We start from the raw sequence: 25,236 nt of genomic DNA on the forward strand, positions 1-25,236 counted from the left end.
TATATATATGTATGTATGTATATATAATATGATTTGATTTGATATGATATGGTATGATATGATTCCTCCCCAAGTGGCACTCAGAGGCTAAATAAGGAACTCTGAAGATTTTTCATGGTCCAGTGACAACTGTGCTAGTAGAAATGAAAAATATACAAGTCGAATGAGAGAGGAGAGGGCCTGGAGGCCAGGAATGAAGTTCAGGAAAGGTGGTGGCAGTTTTAAGAGCAGAGAGAAGAGGAAAGATGAAAGAGATGTTATAGAGTTTGAATGATTATGACTTAGCATTGATTGGATCTGGGTGTCAAGTTAGAAGAAAGGTTATATCCCATATAATTAGAAGATAATATACTGTACATAATCGAATAGAAATGCTTGGAATTAGAGGTGGCTTTTATGGGGAAAACTAGTAAATTGCATATTGAACTTGTTGAGTTTCAGATATCTATGAGACATTCAACTGGTGATGTGGGACTAGTCATTAATCAAAAAGATTAGTCCTGGAGAAATAGATCTGAGAATCATCTGCATCATAATGACAACTGAACTCATAGGAACTAATGAAATCGTTAAGGAAAGGATATAGAAAGAAGAGAAACAATCTTAGAATTGCTTTTGGTGCACACACCTACAATTAGGTAATAAGACATTCATGATGATCCAACAAAGGAGCTTGATAAAGAGCAATCAGAAGTAGGAAGAGGACCAGGAGGGACAAGTGTCCTAGGAAATAGAGTATCTAGATTGAAGGAATGGTCAAAAAGGTTAAATGCTATAGAGTTCATGAAGGATGAGGATTATGAGAGGCTATTGCATTTAAATAGTTTAGAGAATGCTGGTAGCCTTTGGAGAGAGCAATTTCAGTTGATTAGTGAGATCGAAGACTGAATTGAAGGGATCTGAGAAATAAGATAAAATGGAAGAGAATGAGGCCTACAATATAGAGAAGAGATACAGAGCAATAGATGAAAAGATAGTAGGGTTGAGTGAATGGATTCTTCTTCTTTCTTCTTTTTTTTCTTGTTCTTGTTCCTCTTCCTTCTTTTCCTCTTCCTCCTCCTCCTCCTCCATTTCCTCCTCCTCTCTTCTTCTCCTCCTCCTTTACAACTAAGCTATACTATGGAGTAATCAGGTTCTTCTGAAGGTCCCTGTTTTCTGAGAACTAATTAGGGAGTTTTGTTGAAAGTTTATCAGTTTTGGGGTTGTTTTTCACTTACAATTCCGTCTTACTTTGCATTCAATGTGGCTAATATTTATATTTGAATGAGACTTCCTCCCATGAATTGCCCTTTTAATAGCTCTAACAAATAGTCTTTAAAGTGTGTTCTTTGACAGTGACAACTTGAGCATATTTTCTTGGAGTGGAATCCATTTTTTTTAAATCACAGAATTAAAAAAAAAAGAAAAAGAAAGCATTGAAACCCATGTGTGTGGCATGTAATTCAGCCATCAAATGACAGCTAACTAACTAAAAGTAGGAAAGCCAGATTAATCTGGATTCTGATGGCCAGGAACAGATATTCTGAGTAAGGTTAGTGGCAAAAGAAGCACGTGTGCTGACCTTTGCTTTCATAAACTGTAACTATTTCATAATCATGGGTTCTTCCACATAATTTCCATATCAATGGAACTAAAATCACTAAATCAGATCACCAACCCTCTTGAAAAGGTGGGAAACTAAGCAAAATCAGGGAAGAGCAGAATGGTATAATGGGAAAAGCACTGACCCTGGAATCAGATTGCCTGAGTTCAAGTCTGAGTGATGCTTATTACTTGTATGACTTTGGGGAATTAACTTACTTTCCTGAGGTTTCAATTTCTTCATCTGCAAAATTTAATAGATTGAACTAATTGGCTTCTAAGCACCTTTCCATTATAAATGTCTTATTAGTTATTTGGAACTGCTTTCTTTTCCCTTTTTTATTCTTTTATTTTAAGGCATGGTTCTCTTAATGGTGAAAAAAATGAAGTAAAAACAAGAGAAATCTCTATTCAACCACCCCCACACGTCCATATAAACGATTTAGAAATTTATCACTCATTCCCAAAACAGTTCAATGAATCCTCTGTTTGTATACTATGTAGCACCTATGTGACCTTGTTCAAATCATTTCATGTTTCATCTTTTGCCACCAGAGGGAGCTAATGAATGACTTCAAAGGCAGGCAGCAGATGGCTGGGTTGCCATGGTAGTGTCACTATGATAACCTTCCATGTATGGTTGATGTCCTCTGTCCTTACTCCCTTTCCCCTCTAGAGATTATGATTTTGAAATGAATGTGAGAAAGCTGGCTGCTCTGAGTCTCTCAGGCTGAAATGGTGGCAGCTTTTCCTTTTCCCCAACAGCTGCTGCGTCTAGTTTGCTATCCTTATGAAAGAGCAGATCTAGAGGTAACCTAGAATTGGTTTCAGGTTTGCCTTTAAGGCTTGTAGTAGATAACAACAATATTTCCCTTTGTCTCTACAATTCCACACCCCGCCCCAGCCAAACCTTTATGGATAAAAATATCATCTGTCTCTGAAAGGAGGAATTAATTCTTCTTTTTATGTTTTCTGTGCAATGATTAATGCAGCAAACACCTTTTATTGCCCAACAACTTCATCAAATGTTATCCATTTAGAAAGTAAACTTTGGGGAAGGAACCCCTGCAACTTCATCAAGTGTAAAAGGGTCAAAAGGAAGCAGATAATTAAAGAGAATAAATAGTATATGTGCACATTCAGCTTCTCCCTGAGCATAGGGAAAGAATCATCCTCTTTTCCTTCTGGATCAGATAGGGCAGGTATACGATTCAGCTAAGCTTATTGTTCATATAAGAACATCTCAACCATCCCTTCCCTTAGCTTATCACTCAGTTCACAATGGCCAATCTTTGGCGTTTCTGATATTTCCTCCTAGTGCCATTGGTAATGGTTTCTGGCTTCTACATTTCGAGTTCAAGATTAGGATATTATCCCAGAACATGGGAATGCTAGGTAAAATTTCTGATAGTTCTTTTCCCTAAGCCTCTCAAGTAACTGATCTGTGAATGGGGCTAAAAATAAGTAACACATTTGTAAAATAATATTCGATAATACTCCTGTTCTAGATACTATAAAATAAATATTATCATCCCAGTAAATATAAACCAAATGCTGGACTGGGAAAATAAACCTAGGTTTCCCTGGAATGCTAAAATCCAGGAGCTTGAGACATAGAAAGCTAGGCACAAAATAGACAAGTAAGAAGGTCACTATTCAATAAAGACATAATTGGACCTATCCATGGTGGCCAGGGGTGTGTTGGTAGTTATTTAATGAATATTTTAAACATACCATCACACCGTTTTAAATTTAATCTGCATTATTAACATTTTCCCCATAACTTTCTCATCTAAAATTAGCAAAACAATAAATTGATATCTGATTTGTAGTATTTTTCTTAATTTGTAATAATGTAGTAAATTTCTTAATTTCCAAGGGAATAATATTCACAATGAAAGTTTAAAAATAGGTTCTGTGAGACAGTCAAGTTGGCTCTACTGGCAGTGGCATGCTTGTCTAATACTTGCTAATAAGGAGGCTGAGGCTAGTAGATCTCTTCAGCTCAGGAATTCTAAACTGCAGCAAGCTAAAACTATAAGGTATCCATATAAATTTCAGCATCAATATGCTAAGCTCCCAGAAATAAGGGAGATACTAGGTTGCCTAATGATGGGAAAACTGGTCATAAATGGAGCAGATCAAAGCTTCCATATTGGTTAAGTGGGACTGGATCTATGATTATCCACTGCACTTTTTGACACCATGTAGGGTTCATTTTGCTTTATCTTCTTATCCACAGAGTCTTTCCTTGGAAGGATGTCAGTAATGGAGTTCAGATATTCATGATAATTTAGGAAAACTGATTAGAAATGATAAGAGAAAGTAGACTCTGAAGTTGAAAAAAATTATCTCATGAAATAGGTAAATAAGATAGACAGAAGGTTTTGTAGAGTTGTTGTTGATTTACACTCAGAGAAAACACTATACAGGCCTGAGTAAGCCCGAGAGTCAACTCTTAGGCCAAAATGCTATCTGACTCTTCTGTAAAAACAGTAAATTGGGTTTATTTATATTCCAGTAAAAAGAAATGATGGAGGACCAGGGAAAAGGAGTCCCTAAGCTTAAATTCTTGTTTCTCCACCCAAAAGCCTCTACAGGTTCCTCATGAAGCCCTCTTCATAGATCTTTAGGCTATACTATTTCTACACTGCCTTACTTAAAAACAAAACCCATCTACCTAATCTGACTAATTGGTTCTCATATTGCTGATAAATAATTTAAACCCTTTATCCAGATAAGAGTGTTTGAACATTGATGAGTTCAACCTTGTAGGCTAGAGGCCAAAGACCAAGATGGCTGGGCTGTTCTCATTGGCAAAGTTCAATGGGTGGCAGTTCACTCTCATAAACAGTCAAGAATCTCTGAGGAACACAGGAGCACACAGGACCACAGGTAGATGGCAACTGGAGACAGGGATGGAAGGGATCTGAGGAATCTCTCTGTAGCTGGAAACACAGGAGCCACAAGATTTCAGGGAAAAGGTAAATCACCTCCTTCAGCCTTAGACTAAACTGCCCAATGAGAAGTGAACTCTCTTCTCTTCTGGCAGAACAGGAACAACGGACTTCCAACTGTCTTAGGTCCCTGGTTTTATCCTTTCCCAAGATTCTGGAACAGCTCTTTCAGTTTTGTGCCTGTGACTAGCTCCTTTTGCAAATTCATGCCTTTGCTATTTCCTCCTTGCAAAGTCTTTCTCTCACTCAAGAACAACCAGATGGCTTTGATCATGTTAAGGGCTCCAGCATAGTGGAGGAATTGAGATATTGGTCAAAATGGCATCCACCACACAATACACATTATATCTCTATGATGGGGAAGTTTGTGATGAACATTATTGTTACCCAGGGATGGAATATCATTACAGGCAGACCTTTTGGATAGTCTACTGCAGTGGTTCCCAAACTTTTTTGGCCTACCGCCCCCTTTCCAGAAAAAATGTTACTTAGCATCCCCTGTCACATACTATAACTGCTCCCTTACAGTTATTCACCACCCCTAAATGCACCTGTGGCCATCACCACCTCCCTGGATCACTGCAGCACCCACCAGGGAGGCGGTGGCACCCACTTTGGGAATCACTGGTCTACTGGGAACTTGGCAAGACCACATACTTTATTCAATTGGATTACCAGCAAGTTTTGTCCTGTAGTCATGGCCCCCAGTTCCTCTAATTCCAAATCTACCATACCACAATGAATCTAAAAGAATAATCTAATATGATAATATAAAAACACTCAGAAGGCAGACATGGTTGGTTCTAATGAGTAGGGCAGAGATTAACCTCTGTGGGTTCAAAGGAGGAAGATGAGGTTTCATATACCTTCATAAAGGGCATAAGGATTAAGCAGTGGTGTGCTGGTTACTGTTTAACAACAGGCTCTTTGAGGAAAAATATTCATAATACATTTTTAAATATGAATATGTATTATTAGCAATTTTAAAAAATGTATTTGGAATGTTTTTCCATGGTTACATGATTCATTATTTTTCCCACCCTTTTTCCCTCCCCATCCCAAAGCTGACAAGCAATTCCACTGGGTTATAGTTATACATGTATTGTTCAAAACCTCTTTCCATGTTATTCATATTTGCAGTAGTGATCTTTTAACAAAACCCTAATCATATTCCCATCAAACCACATGATCAATCATATGTTTTTCTTCTGCATTTCTATTCCCATGCTTCTTTCTCTGGATGTGGATAATATTCTTTTATTAGCAATTTCTACATCATTTTCTTAAATCTATATAGTAAGCATAACAATAACCCAAACCTTGATTTGTAGCATTTGTTGTTACCCAATGTGTAAATGCTCACACTGAAAATTTAAGAATTGGCTCTAATAAGCTGGTATTTTGACTCTAGAACACCTTTGGGCTAAATTCAGGTTTCAAAGAATAAGTAAAATTTGAATAAATGGAAAGACTGTGGAAGGACATCCCAAGTAAGGAAGAACACATCCTTTTTCACTATAAACTTGTTCTACCTGGAGTCAACCCAGGAAAATAAGTAATGTCACTAGGGCAATCCAAAGGATAAAAACTTACTTTGCTTATATCACTAAGTTTCCTTGAGGCTCTTATGTAACAGTGACAAGACTAACATTTCCCATATGTATTAAAGTAGCTGAAAGGCATAGCGTATGACCCAGGCTCTGGAGGCAAATTTGCTTGTTGCTTCTTTGTTTCTAGCAAGAACAGAGCAAAAATAGAGAAAGAATAGGGAAGGGGAAAACTATATGCTCTTTTTATGAGGCTTTTACCCCCCAAAAATGTTATTGAAGTCTTCGAGTTCCTAGAAGATGCTGTAAATATATTGGGGCACATTAATGACTCACTAGCAGGATGTTGCCTGCGGGAAGTCGAGAAAGTGGGGAAGCTGTCACCCAACTCCAGTCAATGATTTATAGTATTCTTGACGACCACATGCTAAGAGTGTCAGCTGGCGAATTATTCCAGCTGATGGTACACAGTCTTCTTCCTTTCTGATGTCAATACAGCATTTAAAGTTAATATATGTCAGTTCTAATAGACCCAGGAAAACTCTGGGGTGGAGGTTGGTGTTCACTTACTAAATATACTTCTGTAGTTCGGCTGCATCTAGAAATAACCAGGGAAATGGGTCACTGTCTAGTTGCTGAGATTGAGGGTGTGGACTTTTGAGTCAGACAAGCTGAACTGAATGTTGGCTTTGTGACAGATCTACATAAGTTATGTCACTTCTGCATCTCAATTTCTTCATATATGAAATGAGGTTACTGGTGAACAAGATGTTGTCTAAGGTTCTTTCCAGGTCTAGAGCTATGAACTCATGTTTCCATATTTTCATTGGATCATTGGAGTATATTTTTTTAATTTTAAAAAGAAAATACATGAGAGTTAAGACAATATCATGTGTGAAAAACGTCAAGAAATTCAATTTGTTGGATCACAGAGTATGTGGAGTAAAGTCTAAGGAGACTAGGAAAATAGGAAGGGGCCAGGTTATTCAGCCAAATGGAATTTTTTAAATTTCATCTTAGTGATAATAGAGAGGTATTGGAATTTATTGAGGAGGAGAGCCTTACATTATCAATACTTGAACATTAGGAAGATGACTTTGGCAGATGAAATGAGTATGAATTGAAGTAGAGAGAGATTTGAGGAATGTAGACCAAAAAGTGGCCATTATAATAGTTGTGGAGTGATGTAATGAGGGCTAACATCAGGTTAGAGAAGAGAAGTGGATGTATTCCACAGAAGTTGTGTAAGTCCAAATGACTGGACATAGCAAAAGATTAGATATGAGGAATGAATGTGAATGAAGACTTGAAGATGACAGCTTGTGAGCTTGGATAACTGGGGAAATGGCTGATGTCCTCAAAAGTAATAGGGAAGTTAGAAATGGGAAAGGGTTTGGGACAGAAAGATAATAAGGTCTGTTTAGCATATGTTGAGTATAAAATATCTATGAGATATCCAGTTTGAGATGACTATTAGAGAAATGCAAGAGATGGATAAATAGATAGAAAATCATCAGCTTAGAAATGGCAATTAAATCCATAGGAACTCATGAGATTACCAAATGAGATATTATGAAGTAGAAAGAGAAAAGATCTCAGGATAGAACCTTCAGTGATACTCATGGTAGTAGTTGTGACTAAGGAAGATTCAGCAAAAGGAGACTGAAGAAATTTCAGACAGATAAGAGAAGAACTAAGATTGTAGTATAATGAAGACTTAGAAAGAATATCATGACGAGGGAGACCAACAATTTTATACTCAACATATGCTAAACAGACCTTATTATCTTTCTGTCCCAAACCCTTTCCCATTTCTAACTTCCCTATTACTTTTGAGGACATCAGCCATTTCCCCAGTTATCCAAGCTCACAAGCTGTCATCTTCAAGTCTTCATTCACATTCATTCCTCATATCTAATCTTTTGCTATGTCCAGTCATTTGGAGATTGTAGAGAGCACAAGGGGCATGAGAATTAAGAAAAGACCATTAAATTTTAGCAATTAAGAGATCATTGAAAACTTTGAGAAGGGTGTCAGTTGAATGATGAGCTTGGCAATCAGACTGTAGAGGTTATATAGAGAAATGAAAATGGAGGCAGGTATATTAAGATATTTATATTCATTTCATTTGATATTTCTCAATCACATGAAAAAATTTTACATTCTTTTTTAAATTTTAAATTATAAATTCTCTCCCTCTCTTCTCTTTCGCACACTTGAGAAAGCAAGCCATATGACATCAATTATACATTTGAAGTCATGCAAAAATTTTTCTACATTAATCTATTGTCAAAGAAAACACACACAAAACAAGAAAAATAAAGAAAAAGTATGTTTTGGAGGCATCTAGGTGGCTCAGTGGATTGAAAGCCAACCCTAGAGTCAGGAGGTCCCAAGTTCAAATCTACCATCAAACACTTCCTAATTGTGTAACCCTGGGCAAGTCACTTAATCTCTATTGCCTAGCCCTTACTGCTCTTCTGTCTTGGAACTAGTATTGATTCAAGGATGGAAGGTAAGGGTTAAAAAAAAGTATGTTTCAATCTTTATTCTGAGTTCATCAGTTCTCTCTCTGGACATGGATAGCATTTTTCACCATAGGTCATTTGGAATTACCTTGGATCATTATCTTGATCAGTAGCAAGTCTTTCACAGATGATTATTTTTGCAACATTGCTGCCATTTTGTACAATGTTCTGATTCTTCTAGCTGTGCTTTTCATCTGTTCATATATTTCCTGGGTGTTTTTGAAGCCATCCTTCTTGTCATTTCTTGGAATACAGTAATATTTCATTGGAATCATATAACACAACTTGTTCAGCCATCTCTTAGTTGATGAGGACCCCTTTATTTCTAGGTCTTTGCCACCAAAAAACGATTGCTTCTTTAAATATTTTTGTACAAATAGGTCCTTCTCCCTTTTATTTGATCTCTTTAGTATATGGTATTGCTGGGTCAAAGCAAATGCATTGTTTGACAGCCCTTTGGCTATAGCTCAGAATTGTTCTCCAGAGTGTTTGGACTAGTCACAATTCCATCAACACTGCAGTAATGTCCAAATGTTTTCAAATCCCCTCCACCATTTATTATTTTCCTATTCTGTCATATTATTCAATCTGATAGGAGTGACATGGTCTCTCACAGATGCTTTAATTTGCTTTTCTTTAATCAGTAGTGATTTAGAACATCTTTTTATGTGTCTATAAGTAACTTTGATTTCTTCTTCTGAAAACTGTTCATATCCTTTTACCATTTATCAAGAAGTGAATAGCTCTTACTTTTAGAACTTTGTTCAGTTCCATATATATTTGAGAAATAAGCCTTTATCAGAGAAACTTGCTGTGAATTTTTACACAGCTTCCTGCCTACCTTCTAATTTTAGCTTCATTAGTTTTGTTTCCACAATGTAATTAAAATTAACCTATTTACTTCTCATTATATTTTCTATCTTTCTTGTTCATAAACTCTTCCCTTTTCCAGATAAAAGACAGGTAAATTTTTCTATGTACTCCTAATTAACTTATGATATCATCCATTATATTTTAAATTATATACCTATTTTGACACTGGAATAAGATGTTGATCTGTGCCTAGTTTCTGCCAAGCTGCTTTCCAGTTTTTCCAGCAATTTTATCAAATGATGAATTCTTGACTTCAAAATTTGGATCTTTGGATCTATGAAACACTAAAATATTAAAATAACTTGCTACTATATCTATTTTAACCAACTATTTTCCTTATCCACCACTTTGTTTCTTAGCCAGTACCAGATTGTTTTCATGATTACTGCTTTGAAACATGGAATTGTGAAGCTGCTTCCTTTGCATTTTTAATAATTCCCTTAATATTCCTGAGCTTTTGTTTTTTTCAGAATTCTGCCACTATTTTTTCTAGCTCTTTAAAATAATTATTTTTATTTTTTCTAGTTTTTAAATATATTATCATGCAAAACATATTTCCATGTTATTCATTTTTGGAAGTGAATAATCTTATTAAACCAAAACCCAAAAATATATATCCAAATAAACAAGATAAATCATGTTTTCATCTGCATTCCTACTCCAACAGTTCTTTCTCTGGAAGTAGATAGCATTCTTTTTCATAAATCCCTCAGAATTGTGCTGGATCATTGTATTGCTAATAGTAGCAAAGTCTAACATATTTAATTGTCCTACAATACTGCAATTACTGTGTATAATGATCTCCTGGTTCTGTTTATTTCACTCTGCATCAGTTCACGTAGGTCTTTCCAGCCCTTTCTAAGAAAATTGGTCTGGGGGCAGCTGGGTAGCTTAGAGGATTGAGAGTCAGGCCTAGAGATGGGAGGTCCTAGGTTCAAATCCGGCCTCAGACACTTCCCAGCTATGTGACCCTGGGCAAGTCACTTGACCCCCTTTGCCTAGCCCTTACTACTCTTCCACCTAGAAGCCAATACAGAGAAGTTAAAGGTTTAAAAAAAAAAAGAAAATTGGTCTGTAATTTTCTTTCTCTGTTTTTGATCCTCCTGGCTTAGGTATCAGCACCATATTTATGTCATAAAAAGAATTTTATAAGACTCCTTTGCTTATTTTGCCATACAGTTTGCATAGTTTTGGGAAAAATAATTTTTTAAATATTTGATAGAATTCATTTGTGAATCCATTTGCCACTATAAAATAATTTTGATAGTTTTATTAATATAGCATTGAATACATTAAATAACTTAGATAAAATTGTCATTTTTACTATATTGTCTTTGCCTGCCCATGAGCAATAAATATTTTCCTAATTAGTTAGCTCTATCTTTATTTGAGTGAAAATGTGAGGTAATTGTATTCATATGGTCCTTGTGTTTCTCTTGGCAGATAGACTCCTAAATATTTTATATTATCTTCAGTTAATTTAAATGGAATTTTACTGTAGTATATAGATATGCCAATGATTTTTATGGGTTTGTATTACATTATAGCCTGCAACTTTACTGAAGTTCTTATTTATTTTATTTTGCTTTTTAGTTGATTCTCTTGGGTTCTCTAAGTGTACATGGTACATGTATTGATAATGGACAACCATGCTTCACCCATGATATTATTGGAAAAGCTTCAAATTCATTCCCATTACAGATAATTTTTGCTGTTAGTTTTAGATAGATAATGTAGATACTTATCTTTTAAGAAAGACTTCATCAAGTTCTATAATATTTTTAGTAGGAATAAGTGTTGTATTTTATCAAAGGCCTTTTCTGAATCTGTTGATATAATCATATAGTTTTGGGGGGCATGGTTGTTATTAATATGATGTATGATAGTTTTCCTAATACTGAACTAGTCTTGCATTCCTAATATAAATCCTACCTAGTCATAGTGTATGTTCTTTGTAATATATTCCTGTAATCTCCTTGTTATTTTTATTATTTAAAATGTTTGCACCAATATTCATTAAGGAAATTGGCCTATAGTTTCTTTCTCTGTTTTTATTCTCCATGATTTAGCTATCTAAACCATATTTCTGTTGTACAGTGAATTTGGTGGAACTTGTTCTATATCTTTTTTGAATAGTTTATTTAGTAATGAAATTAATTATTCTTTCAATGGTTGGTAGAATTCACTTGTGAATCCATCCAGTTCTGGGAATTATTTCTCAGGGAGCTCATTCATGGCTCATTGAATTTATTTTTCTAAGACATGGTTATTTAAATATTCTATTTCTTCTGTCGATGTAGGCAATTTATATTTTTGTAAATATTTATTCATTCACTTATGTTGTCAGATATATACATTTCCTTATCTTTTATTTCCCATGGCATGAGTGTTATGATTCAGTTTCCCATTTCTATTCAGGAATATCTATAATTCCAGGAAATTTTTCTTTTCAATATATTAATGTTTATTAAATATGTGCATACATATGTATTATTTATCACTGTTCATCATTCTCTCAATGTGGATAGAACCTTCCAACCTACTTGAAGTACAAAAAATCCATATATCATTTTTTGGATATTATACATTCTGATAAAGATGTCCAGGTGTTGCAGGGCATTGGACTATTAACAGTGGTTTTAGGAGGCAGCTAGATGGTTTAATGAATTGAGAGGTAGGGCTAGAGATGGGTGGTCTTGGGTCCAAATCTGGCCTCAGATATTTTCTAGCTGTATGACTCTGGGTAAGTCCTTCAACTCGTATTGCCTATCCCTTACCAAACTTCTGCCTTGGAATCAATAACAGAAAGTAAGGGTTTTAATTTTTAATTTTTTAAATATTTTTCCATGTTTACATATTTCATTTTCTTTTCCTCTTCTCTGCACTCCCCTACTCCGAGATCCAATAAGCACTTCCACTGGGTTATACAAATGTTATCACTTATACCTTTTTCCATATTATTCATTTTTGCAATACAACAATCTTTTAAAACCAAAACACCAAATCATATACCCATATAAACAAATGATAAGCCATGTTTTTCTTCTGTGTTTCTACTCCCACAGTTCTTTCTCTCGAGGTATATAGCATTCTTTCTCATAAGTCCCTTGGGATTGTCTTGATTTAGCAAAGTCCATCATATTGTATTGTTCCCGCAATGTTTCACTTTATGTGTATAATGTTCTTTTGGTTCTGTTCATTTCACTCTACATCATTTCCTGGAGGTTCTTCTAGTTCAGATAGAAATTCTCCAGTTCAGCATTCCTTATAGCACAGTAGTATTACATCACCATCATATACCACAATTTGTTCAGCCATTCTCTAATCAATGGACACCCCCTCATTTTCTATTTTTTTGCCACTACAAAGAGTACAGCTATGAATTTTTTTGTACAAACAGTTTTCATTATTATCTCTTTAGGATACAAACCTAGTGGCCGTATTGCTGGATCAAAGGGCAGGTGTTGTTTTAAAGCCCTTTGAGCATAATTCCAAATTGCCTTCCAGAATGGTTGGATTAATTCACAACTTCACCAGCAATGCATTAGTGTACCAAATGCCAAAATCCATCCAATATTTATTACTTTCTTTTGCCATCATATTGGCCAATCTTCTCGGTGTGAGGTGGTACCTCAGAGTTGCTTTGATTTGCATTTCTCTGATTATGAGAGATTTAGAACATTTTTCATGTGCTCATTGATAGTTTTGATTTCTTTATCTGAGAATTGCCTATTCGTGCACTTTGACCATTTGTAAAATGAGGAAGGATTTTAATTTTTTAAGATTTTTTAAATTAAAAAAGCAATGAATTTGTCATAACTTAGAATGAAAAAGTGAAATTTGTCAGTAAAAATTACTTTTTCCAGTCTTTATTAGCCTAGTCACAGCATTATTTAAATATCAAATGAAATAATATTTGTAAAGCAATTAAAACATTGTTGGACACATAGTGGGTTCTATATAAATGCTTTTTCCTTTCCCTTCCTTTTAAAGTTAGCCATTCTGAGTCAGGCTTGTGTCTTTAATGAAAATATAGAAAAATTATGACTTGTCCAAAGTCATTTACAAACCACTGTGAATGCAGATTGTAATCACACATGATGAGTTTTTAATGTGTAAGCCTAAAGTGTTTATGCCCAGAAGCATTAATGTGTATAAACTTCTTTGATTGGGTTAAGAAAGGAAAACATGATTGGCTAAATAAACAAGCCAGTCACATCTTAAAGGTGTTTAAATAGTTTTGGATTATAGTTTGGGAATTAGAGAATTGCAAGTTTGGTAGAGGATAACTTTCCATGGGGAAGGAGACCTCTCCTGGATTTCTTAACTCATTAGAACCACTAGTCCAGTAAAGGAAATGGAAGCACAGACACATACCTGAGAACAAATATATATATATATATACACACACATATATACAGAGTAGTAACTTCAAGTGACTTCAAGGTGATCACTTCAAGTGTGCCCTGCCTTTCTATTATGGACTCAACAAAGTAGCAAAATCTAGGAGGCTACAAGGATAGCTAACTGCTTGGAGATTCTAAAATGAGAAAAAGGAATTCCATTATTCAGAAAGTTTTATACCAACTTTTCTCACAATATCATATTAGGAAAATGCCCTTGCTAAAATGTAAGTAAGTCCATTGGGTGATTGTTCAAAGGAAGCACACTAGTAGGGCTCATGAGCAAAAATAGTAGGAATGACCCTGAAGGAGAAGTTCCCTCTCAGCGGACCCAAATCTTGCACTTGAGTGCATGTTGGGGAAGAAGTCCAAAGGATATTTTATACAATGATAGAGGATATTGCTGAAATGATTGACTATTAGATCTAAACAAAAAAAAAATAGGAGAATCAAGCGAGACTAAGTATAATACACTGGAGGAACATAGAAAGATGGAAGAACCAGAGACCATGAGGAAGATGAAAAAGTGATACAGGAGAGCTGAGGGTATGAAAGATGATATAAAGATAGGAATTTAAAATCAGAGGGTGAACGCCAAATTTCAGTATCAGATTTAAATGATGGTGAAGTGTCTGGTGTTTTCTCTTCTGTGCATAGCTAAAGTAGAGTAGGAATGGAAGACATTGGAGTTCAGGAAGCTGATAGAATGAGAGATCATTAATAGCATTTCAAGTCTTTTAGGAGGATGACAAGGATTTTTGGATAGAAAGGAAATTTAATTCAAGTGCTGAAGTCATTGACAATCATGAGAAACTATCTTAAAGGTTGATAACAGCAAGAAGAATTTAAAAGTCAACTATAATTGGTTATTAAATGATAAAGACAAAGTAAGTGATTAGAAATAGAAGTGAATAAGCTGATTCCTTTCCCTAGTTTTCTGAATCCCATAATATGGTTTTTATGCCTACAGACAGAGTTGAAGAATTGGAAAACACATACATATATATTTAAAGAAAGAAATGGAATTTTATAGCTTGAGGTAAAATGTCCCTCTTCATATACTTATGAAGTCCTTATAAGACAAAGCAGATTTGCATTACATTATCCAGTCCTCCATTTTCTCCTTGTCTTTATACTTCTAAATCCTTTAGACAACAAAGATGGTATCCTTTTATTTTGAAGAAACACTGAGAATGACAGAGTTTTTCAGAAACTTATATGAAAAGGCTTTGGGCCTACTTTCTGACCATTATTAAGTTGATGCTTGTTCTAGCAAAAAGTTAGCTAGGAAGTGAGATTCATTGTCTTCAAAACTAGCCAGGAAAAGGAGCTGCATAGAAGAACAATAAGCAGAGAAAGAGGAGGGGAATTCATCTCTGAGATTTGGTTTTGTGTTTATTACAATATTTTAGTATTAAAAACCACCTTCAGGATGTCCCTAAAACTATGACCAGAAAAAGCTAAAATTTTAATGGAAATGGGATGCTGCACAAAATAAGGTTTATTTAATATTTTGTTTCATTAGCATCCCAATCTCCTGGCAAAGGGAATATCTCCCCTTCAATGTCTTAATGAAAACAAACAAAAAAAACCATACTATTTCTCAGCCATCTATAAAGCAGATTCAGTTCCAGATTGATTCCAAACTGCAAGATGAAAATCATTAGTTTGACACGTGAGCATAAATAATGCATAACCATAAAATTGATACAGGATGCCTTATTGCAGACATGAACTAATATATTAGAAAACCACTATGAAGTATTGGATACTTAAATAGAATATGTTTCCCTTCTTTTGCCAGCATAATGAAACGTTTCGAGGCCCAGTTATTTTCAAATTATTATACCAATGCATTTTTATGGTTTCATTTCCCAACACATCTCCAGGTATGTGCCAGAAATAATAGTGGTGAGGATGAGGAAGTGGCCAGAAATAAAAACTTCTATTCTTTCTTTAATATCTTGTTAGTAGAGGAGCCCAAGGCATAAGTGAAAAATGATGCCTGGAAATAATTTGTCATCTGTTCCAGGTCAAGTAGCAAAAGTGCTCCAGAGAGCTTCCTCACTCCTGCTAGACTAAGATTCTCCAATTTTGGATCTGTGTTAGGGACATGAATTCATAAGCCATAGTGATTAGTTGACTAAAGTTGCTTAGAAATTATCCTGCAGTTTGGTGGTTGCTTGACTATTTCCTGGATTCTCTCTTCCTCTTCATTTCTTTTCTCTCCTCTCTGCAGGTTAGTGGGCAGGGGAAGGAGTGCTGGACCCAGAGTCATGTAGACCTGATTTCAAATCCAGTCCCAGACACTTAACTGTGTGGTTCTGGGAAAACAATTTCATTTCTATTTTCTTTAGTTTTTTCATCTATAAAATAGGGATAGTCATAGCACCTATATCTCAGGGCTGTTTTGTGAATGAAATGAGTTTTTTATAAGGGACTTTGTCAAATTTAAAGTGCTATATAAATACTATTCTATTTTATTGTTATCCATCCCAAAATGCAGATTGAAAGACTTCCTCCATAGTCTATTCAGCTTAAGGCAGTTCTGCCTTTCTGTATCCTTTTGGCTGATTACTCAGTGTGAAGTATATGAAAAATAACTGCCAACTCCAAAAGTCAAAGAAAGAAACAAAGTCACAGTATATGTTAAAATGTCATAGCAATAAAATAAAATAAAAAGTCATAGTAGTATTTTTTATAATATTAAAGAAATGGAAACAAAGTAGGTATTCATATGAGGGAGTGGCTTCTAAGCAATATACATTTTTAGATTATGTTCTAGAGTTTTCTACATAAACTATCATTACCTGCAAAAAATAATAGTTTTATTTCCTCATTACCAATATTTACTCCTTCAATTTCTTTTTCTGGTCTTATTGCTATCACATTTTCAATACAATATTGAATAGTCATAGCCAAAACAGAAATATCTGCTTTACCTTGATTTTATTGGAAAGATTTCTAGCATATCCCTATTTTTACAGAAAATATTTGCTCTTCATTTTAGATATATACTACTTATTATTTTAAGGAAAGTTCTTTATGCCTGTGCTTTCTAGTATGAAAAAAACAGGAATGGATATTGCATTTTAAAAAATTGAGAGGAGTATGAAGCTAAATAGATCAATGGCTAGGGAGCCAGACCCACAGATGGGAGGTCCTAGGTTCAATTCTGACCTTAGATACTTCCTAACTCTGTAATCCTGGGTAAGTAACTTACTACTCTTCTGCCTTGGAGCCAAAACACAATGTTGGTTCTAAGACAGAAGATAAGTGTTTTAGAAAAAAGGAAGGGGTTTCTGTATCTGCTGAAATAGTCATACTTTTGGGAGGTTATTTCATTGCTTATCTACATATTTGGTCCATGTATTGGTACCTTTGTATGAATCCTAAATAATATAAACCTTACAAACCCTGGATGAGAGGAATTTATACCCTTTATGACTCACTCTACTCTACCAAATGACTTGATAAATTCTTTCTAAAACTATTTCAGATTTTGGGGTTTGTTTTCATGGCTAATAGAAAAAATCTTGCAATCAAATGAATAAAGTAGAAATATTAAAAATCCTTTCTTGATAAAAATGAATTATAAATAGACTTAATAGTCTTTGGATAAATAATTAAAATTAGGTTCACAATGAATAATTTGTAATTAATTTAGTTAATAGTTTATTTCTAAAATCTGGTGGATCAATTCACAACTTCACCAGCAGTGTATTAGTGTCCCAATTTTGCTTTATCTCCTCCAACATTTATCACCTTCCTTTGCTGCCATATTGGTCAGTCTGCTAGGTATGAGGTGGTACCTCTGAGTTGTTTTACTTTGCATTTCTCTAATCCAGAGAAAGAATTTTGGAAATGGAAATGCATTAGAAAAATATGTGACTGGTCACATAGAGCAATGGTTCTCAGATTTTTTTGGCCTCCCGCCCCCTTTCCAGAAAAATATTACTTAGCCCCCTGGAAATTAATTTTTTTTAATTTTAATAGCAATTAATAGGAAAGATAAATGCACCTGTGGCCATCACTGCCCCTTGGATCGCTGCAGCACCCTCCAGGGAGTGGTGGTGCCCACTTTGGGAATCACTGACATAGAATGATAGGGATATGATTGAGGCTTTGATGTTAAAAGATTGGTCTATTACAGATATGAATAACATGGAAATAAGTTTTGAACAATGATAACTGTAAAACTCGATGAACTGCTTGTTGGCTTCCAGAGGGGTGGAGGAAAGAGTCAGGGAAGGGGGAAAATGAATCATGTAACCATGGGAAAATATTCTAAATAAAAAAATGGAAAAAACTGGAGGGTTGAAGAATAATTTATAGAAATGACTGAAAATCTCATCTAAGAAAGTGATTAGAAAAATATAACTGATTTTGTCTGGTGGAATAAAAGATGAAGAATCTCAAGGGAAATAAAAATTTAAAAACAAAGGAATTCAGGAGTTCTCAGTTCTAGGTCTCAAACTATATTACAAAGAATAATGGTCAGAAAATTTTGGTACTGGTTAAAAATAGAAAGGTCAATCAGTAGAACATATTAGGTAACAGCATACTGTAGCAGACTATTAGATTAATTGGAAGACCCCAGTTATTAGGGTAAAGATTCACTATTCTGTGAAATTGGTGAGAAAATTGGAAAACAGTCTGAAAGAAATCATATAAACCAGTATCACACATGTATCAAAATAAAGTCCAAATGAATAACTGACATAGATATAAAATGTGACATCATAAACAAATTTAAAAAACAAGGAAGAAATTGCCTTTCAGATTTATAAATATAAGAATAATTCATGGAGGCAGCTAGGTGGTTCTGTGGATTGAGAGCCAGGCCCAGAGATAGGATTCATCTGGGTTCAAATGTGACCTCAGACACTTCCTAGCTATGTGACCCTGGGCAAGTCACTTGACCCCCATTGCTTAGCCCTTACCACTCTTCTGCCTTGGAAACAATACACAGTATTGATTCTAAGATGGAAGGTAAGGGTTTAAAAAAAGAATAATTCATGAACAAATAAGGGAGAGAAAAATAACAAGACAAAATGAACAACTTTGATTATATAAAATTAAAATATTTTTGCACAAATAAAAACAATGCAATCAAATTAGAAGGGAAATAGGCAACCAGGAAATGTTTAGAGGAAAATTCTTTTATGACAAGGAATTTATTTTCATGCATAATCTTTGTTTAGCATATAAATGGTTGAAGGATATAAATATACAGTTCTTTCTTTTTTTTCTCTTAACTAATATTTTCCTAATTACATGTAATAACAATTTTCAACATTCATTTCCCAAAATTATAAGATCCAAATTATCTTCCTACCTCTCTTAGTTCCCTCTCCCTGAAATGCTAAGTAATTTGTTTGGGCTATTCATGTATTATCATGCAAAACATATTTCCATATTGGTCATGTTGTGAAAGAATACTTGTTTAAAACTAAAGCCCCCAAATAAGAGCACTCATAAATAAAGCAATATGAAAAATAGTATGCTTTGATTTGCATTCCAACTCCACTCATTCTCTCTCTGAATATGACAGTTCTCTGTCATAAGCCCTTCAGAACTTTCCTGGATCATTCTATTATTGAGGTTGGCTAAATCTTTCATATTTGATCATCATATGATATTGTTGTTACTATGTACGATATTTTCCTGGTTCTGTTTATTTCACTCTGCATCATTTCATGTAAGTCTTTCCAGCTCTTTCTGAAATTATCCTTAAACACAATAATATCCCATCACCATCATGTACCACAATTTGTTCAGTCATTCCCCAATTGATGGACATCTTCTCAATTTCTAATGATTTGCCACTACAAAGAGAGTTGCTCTAAATATTTTTGTATAAGTAGGTCCTTTCTCCTTTTTTATGACTAGTTTGGTATGTAGTCCCAGTAGTGATATAACAAAATCAAAGGACTTGCAAAATTACTAAACCGTGCATAACTTGACCCAGAGATATTACTACAACTAGACATATTAAAATGTCATATAGAATGACTAAACACATTATGGTAAATAAATGTATAGAATATATATTTATCATTAGAAATGATGAAATGGACAATTTCAGAGAAAACTGAGATCCATACCAACTGATACAGAATGAAATAAAAATAACACCATATAAAGTAAAAAACCAATGTGTAAGACTTTAAAACCCTCATTAATGCAATGTCAAACCACAAATCCAAGGGACCAAGGATGTAGCACAATCTTTATCTCATGACAGAGAAGTTAGTACTCAAAATGTAGAATAAAAGACATGTTTTTAGAACAAGGCTAATGAGGGGAATGTTGTGGGAGGCCAATAAGAGAAACAGAGTCTTAAATAGATGAAAATCTGAGACTCTTCTTTTGACCCCTTTTATGATCCACACCTTTTCTTATTGAAAAACATTATAACCTTCTAGGAAAACTTTAAGTTCTTAGTAAACCAGGACTTAATGAGCTAACTGCCTTTTTTCACTCTGCAGAGTAAAGCTGCACCTGTGGGTATATCTCTCTAACTGCTCCAGGCATCCCAACGTCACGGAGTGGCAAGCTCAGGCAAAATGACTTTTAGATAAAGTGAGGCTCATCCTTAACCTTGAGACTTTTTTCTCACCCGGCATTATCTTCATAAGAAAATTCTTTGTAAAACTATAACTTTATTGTGCTTTGATGTGACATAATTTGTGTTTCTGTGCAAACGCAAAGTTTCAGGGGGTTCTTTTGTGTGAAGTGAGTCTTGAAATATATATAATAAGCTCCATGCTCCTGGAGCTAGAGCTGGAAGCATGAGCTAAAAGACAACTCCCATGCCCAGTCAGTTATTTCCTTATCAACTAAACTGTCCTTATCAGATTATCAGAAATGATAAAAGAGATCTCTACAGAATGTATTTTATTTGACATTGCATATTTATTACAAGTTTTCATTCCTTCCTTTCTTCCTTTTGTTCATTCTTCCATTTGCCCTTTTTCCCCTCCCCATTCCTCTTTCTTTCTTTCTTTCTTTCTTTCTTTCTTTCTTTCTTTCTTTCTTTCTTTCTTTCTTTCTTTCTTTCTTTCTTTTTTTCTTTCTTTCTTTCTTTCTTTTTTCTTTTTCTTCCTTCCTTCCTTCCTTCCTTCCTTCCTTTCTTTCTTTCTTTCTTTCTTTCTTGTTAATAGATACTTGTTCATTGAAAAATATAAAGCCAAGTTTAAAAAAAACAAACAGAAAAAAACGAATATAATTGCTATCATTTTCCAAATGAAGAAAACTAGTGATAACATTCTATAAGGCTGAGAGTCCATCGATTCCCAACTTCATTTAATAGTAATGATCTTGTCAGCTTTTCTTGATTGAAACAATTAATCAGAGCTAGATGTTAACAGGCCTGGACACTCCTGCTGAATCTATCAACGACTCAAAGGCATTTCACCTAGGTACCACACCAAGGCTTGGTCATGCCACGGAAGCCTGCATAAAACCAGCAGTTCAGTACTAATAGATTAAAGTGTCTAGCAGTTAAATGTTAGAAAGCCTCCAGCCAAGATGCTAAGAAGAAATCACCAGTACAAGAGAACACTCTAGCCTTGGCTTCAATTTGCTCTGCCTTCCTTTGTGGGAGCAGAATTTTGTGATCAGCAAAGCAAATCAGATCTTTTGGACTTTTCTTCAACAGCAAACCTGTATTGGCAGTGGCTAGAGATAATTTTTATAGAGATAAATATATATTAGGTATGATTATGAAGGACAGATTCAAGGCTCTACAAAGATCTCAGAAGAAAACCTACACCATATTTAAGGTAAACATCTGAACAACCCTAGTAAAAGAACTATCAGGAATTGCTAGTAACTCTTTTGCCAAAATTGTCTTTTTTTAGTTCACTTTCTTCTGGGCTTTATGGTTTTGAGGGAATATATTATTTTAGACTTTGAAGCTAGGAGGAAGGGTTAGTGTTTGTACCAATTATACCACTAACGTAAACCAAGGACTAATTAAATCTAATGTTAATATCAACTATTAATTATAGGAGAAATACTTACCAGTTGAGATTATAGAAAGGCAAATCTTAAATCCTGGAAGCTGACATTTGAATCCTGCGGGGAAGTTTTAGCTGCCCCCTAGTTATCCAATCTACCAGTGCAAGTGGGAGTTGAGATAGTAAATCCAGAGTATATATAAAAATAATATAATATAATATCATTCATAACATATACAAGACTGTTTGAAGAGAATGATATATGAATCTTAAGGACACAACATAAATGAGTTGGTATTATTTATACTCTACCAGATGCCCTCTCAGAATGTGTTATTTAGACAACTCAAATGAACAAGAAGGAATTCATTTTAAAATGACTACATACAAAAGTACATTAAAATTCAAGAATGCTTAAGAAATATAATATTTTTGTGACTGAATTCTCTGGTCAGCAAAGAGTTACCTCTCCTGTTCTAAGTACAGTAAAATAAGAATGACATACTATCTTTGGTAATTTATAGGATCATTGAATCAGAGCTGGAAAGCAGTTTTGAAATCATATACAGCAATCTCCTCATTTTGTAGATGAGGAATAAGAAGCCTTGAAGGGTGAAGAAATCTGATATGTCCAATTAGAAGATTAATGGCAGAGGCAGGAGTAAAATTCAATCATTTTTGGTTCCAAACACAAAGAATATTGGAATTTGGAGGGCCCTCAGGTGTCATGTAAGTCTAATGTGTTACTGAATAAGACTCTTGTCTACAAAATACCTAACAAAAATGATTCCACTTACTTTTCTTGTACATTTCCAATGATGAGGAATATTCTTCCTCCTGGAAAAGTTCTTCCCATCTTTAGCTCAGCTCAGAACATCTCCTTATACACCTGGCTGCATTACTTTGGGACTTCTCTGACTTTTCCAATAAGCCCTTACAGGGGGTACCTTCTCCAGTACCCTTCCCCTCCCTGCTTTTCAATTTCCTTTTGAATATTTCCTCTCCTATTAGATTGTAACTCTTTGATGGCAGGCCATGTCTTTTTTATGTATTGCTATCCACAGCACAATGCCTGGCACATAGTAGGTACTTAATTTTATTAACTTTTAAAATTGATTTAATTATATTGACTGATTGACTTTTGAAGAACATTACTTGTATTTCACTATATTAAGCCAAAATTTGCTTCTCTGCTTCTACACATAGTTCCTGGTTCAGCCTTTTGGATCAACTGGAATGATAATTATCTCTCTTCTACAAAATATTCCTCAAATACTTAAAAATAGATAAAATATCAAATCCCCTTCTCAAAGTTTAGCATTCCTACCTATGTGGTTGCCTCTCTGCTAGGTCTATTCAGGTTTGTAAATGTCTTATAAAATGAGTCATCAAGAAATGATCATAATACTTTAGTATACAATAAAGCACTTCCTTAATTGTAACTCCTATATCTATTAAGTGCTGCTAAAGATTGGATTCCATTTTCTCTCTTCTATGTTATATTGTTGACTTGCACTGGACTCGAAGTCTAGAAAACAAACATATCTTTTTCATAAAATGTTGTCCAGTTCTATTTCTTCCATGTTGAAATTTTGAATTTGCCTGCTTAAATGCAATCACATTTATCCCTATAAAATTATATTTAAGCCTATAAATTACATTTATCCCTATAAAATTTATAATTATATTTATCCCTAAAAATTTTCATCTTAAAAAAATTAAATCTATTGTTTTAGCCTGTCAAGTTCCAGTTAGATTCTGACTGTCATTCATGTTATTTCTTCCTCAAAGTTTTGTGTTATCTTCAAATTGGGTAAATTAAGCTAATTATTCCTGCATTGAAAACCAATGACAAAAATGTCGGACAAGTTAGACAAAATATTACACATGTATAGAACAGAACCCTTTAGGTATTGTTCTAGAGCCTTCCCTCCAGGTCATCTCTGCTCCATTAATGATTACTCTTGAGGTCCAGTCATTCAACTAGGATTGTAGAATCATAGATTTAAAAATCTGAAGGGACCTTAGAAAGCCATCTTATCCAACTCTCTTAGTTATGAATTTACCTAACAGCCATTTATCTAACCCACATAACATCATAGTGTTATAGATTATCTAGTCAAAATACCCCCCTCCCTTTTATAGAGGAAGAAAATGAGGCACTAAGAGACTCTTGCTAAAAATTAGATGGGCATCCAAGGGCTTCATGTTAAAAAATACTATCCACAGTCAAAGAAGGAACTGTTGAAATCTAATTACAGATCAAAGCATGCCACTTTCTACTTTATTTCCATCATGAGTTTTTTTTAATTGTATGTGTGATCTATGTCTTCTGTCACAGCTTGAGGAATATGAAAATATGAATTGCATGAAAGCACTTGTATAACCTATATCAGACTATTTACCCCCTATAGAGGGGATGGAGGAAGAATCTGAATCACAAAATATTAGAAAACAATTGTAAGCAATTGTTTCTATGCGTTTTTGAAAAAAATTTAAAAGTTAAAAATATATATAGGTATTAAGTGACTAAGCAAGCATTTCAAATTTTTATCCTCTCATTTCCAAATCTAGCACTCTTTTTGCTATGCCAAAAATATGTCTATTTTGTCCATAAATAGTGTAGGAACTTTTTTTGAAATGCTTTGCCAAAATATATATGTACATACACAGTAATACCCTACCTACCCACCCTCTGTCTGAGATTTTGCTTTCTGTAGCTTCAACTTACCCTCAGTCCAAGACTTAGTGGAGCAAAAGTCTGTGCAGGAGGTATGATCTGCTCACATTTGCAGGTGTGCATCAGGTCTTCTGTTTTCACTTGGAGGGAATTTTTAGGGGTATTTTTTGAGGTGTTTGAGTGGGAGACTGCAGAGCTTCCAAACAAAGAACTAGAGGAGAGGGAGAGAGAGAGAGAGAGAGAGAGAGAGAGAGAGAGAGAGAGAGAGAGAGAGAGAGAGAGAGAGAGAGAGAGAACACAGTACTTTATAATAAAGTTAATATTGGTGTTAAAAATCAAAGCAAGAACTGCCTATATAGGATTGGGTAATATTTGTGGTTGCAAGACATCCATTAGGTGCCTTGGAATTACTGTTCAGTACTATATAACAACATATAATAGATTGTATTAATTAAATTAACTTCCTGAATTTAACATTAATGACATCTTACTGTGTGTTTAATTTATCAGTTAAAATTTATTTGTATATATGAACAAAAATGCTGTTATTTATGGGATCAGCAGATATTTGCTTATATCCATGATTTCATATCCATGGTAGGTCTTGGAATGCATCCCCAATGGACACAGGGACCCTAATATATGTGTGTAGGGGTGTTTGTGTGTGTGTACAATATTCCCCAAATTTACCAGTTTAGTAACT

This window comes from Gracilinanus agilis, chromosome 3 (assembly GCF_016433145.1).
Source record: "Gracilinanus agilis isolate LMUSP501 chromosome 3, AgileGrace, whole genome shotgun sequence".
NCBI lineage: Eukaryota > Metazoa > Chordata > Mammalia > Didelphimorphia > Didelphidae > Gracilinanus > Gracilinanus agilis.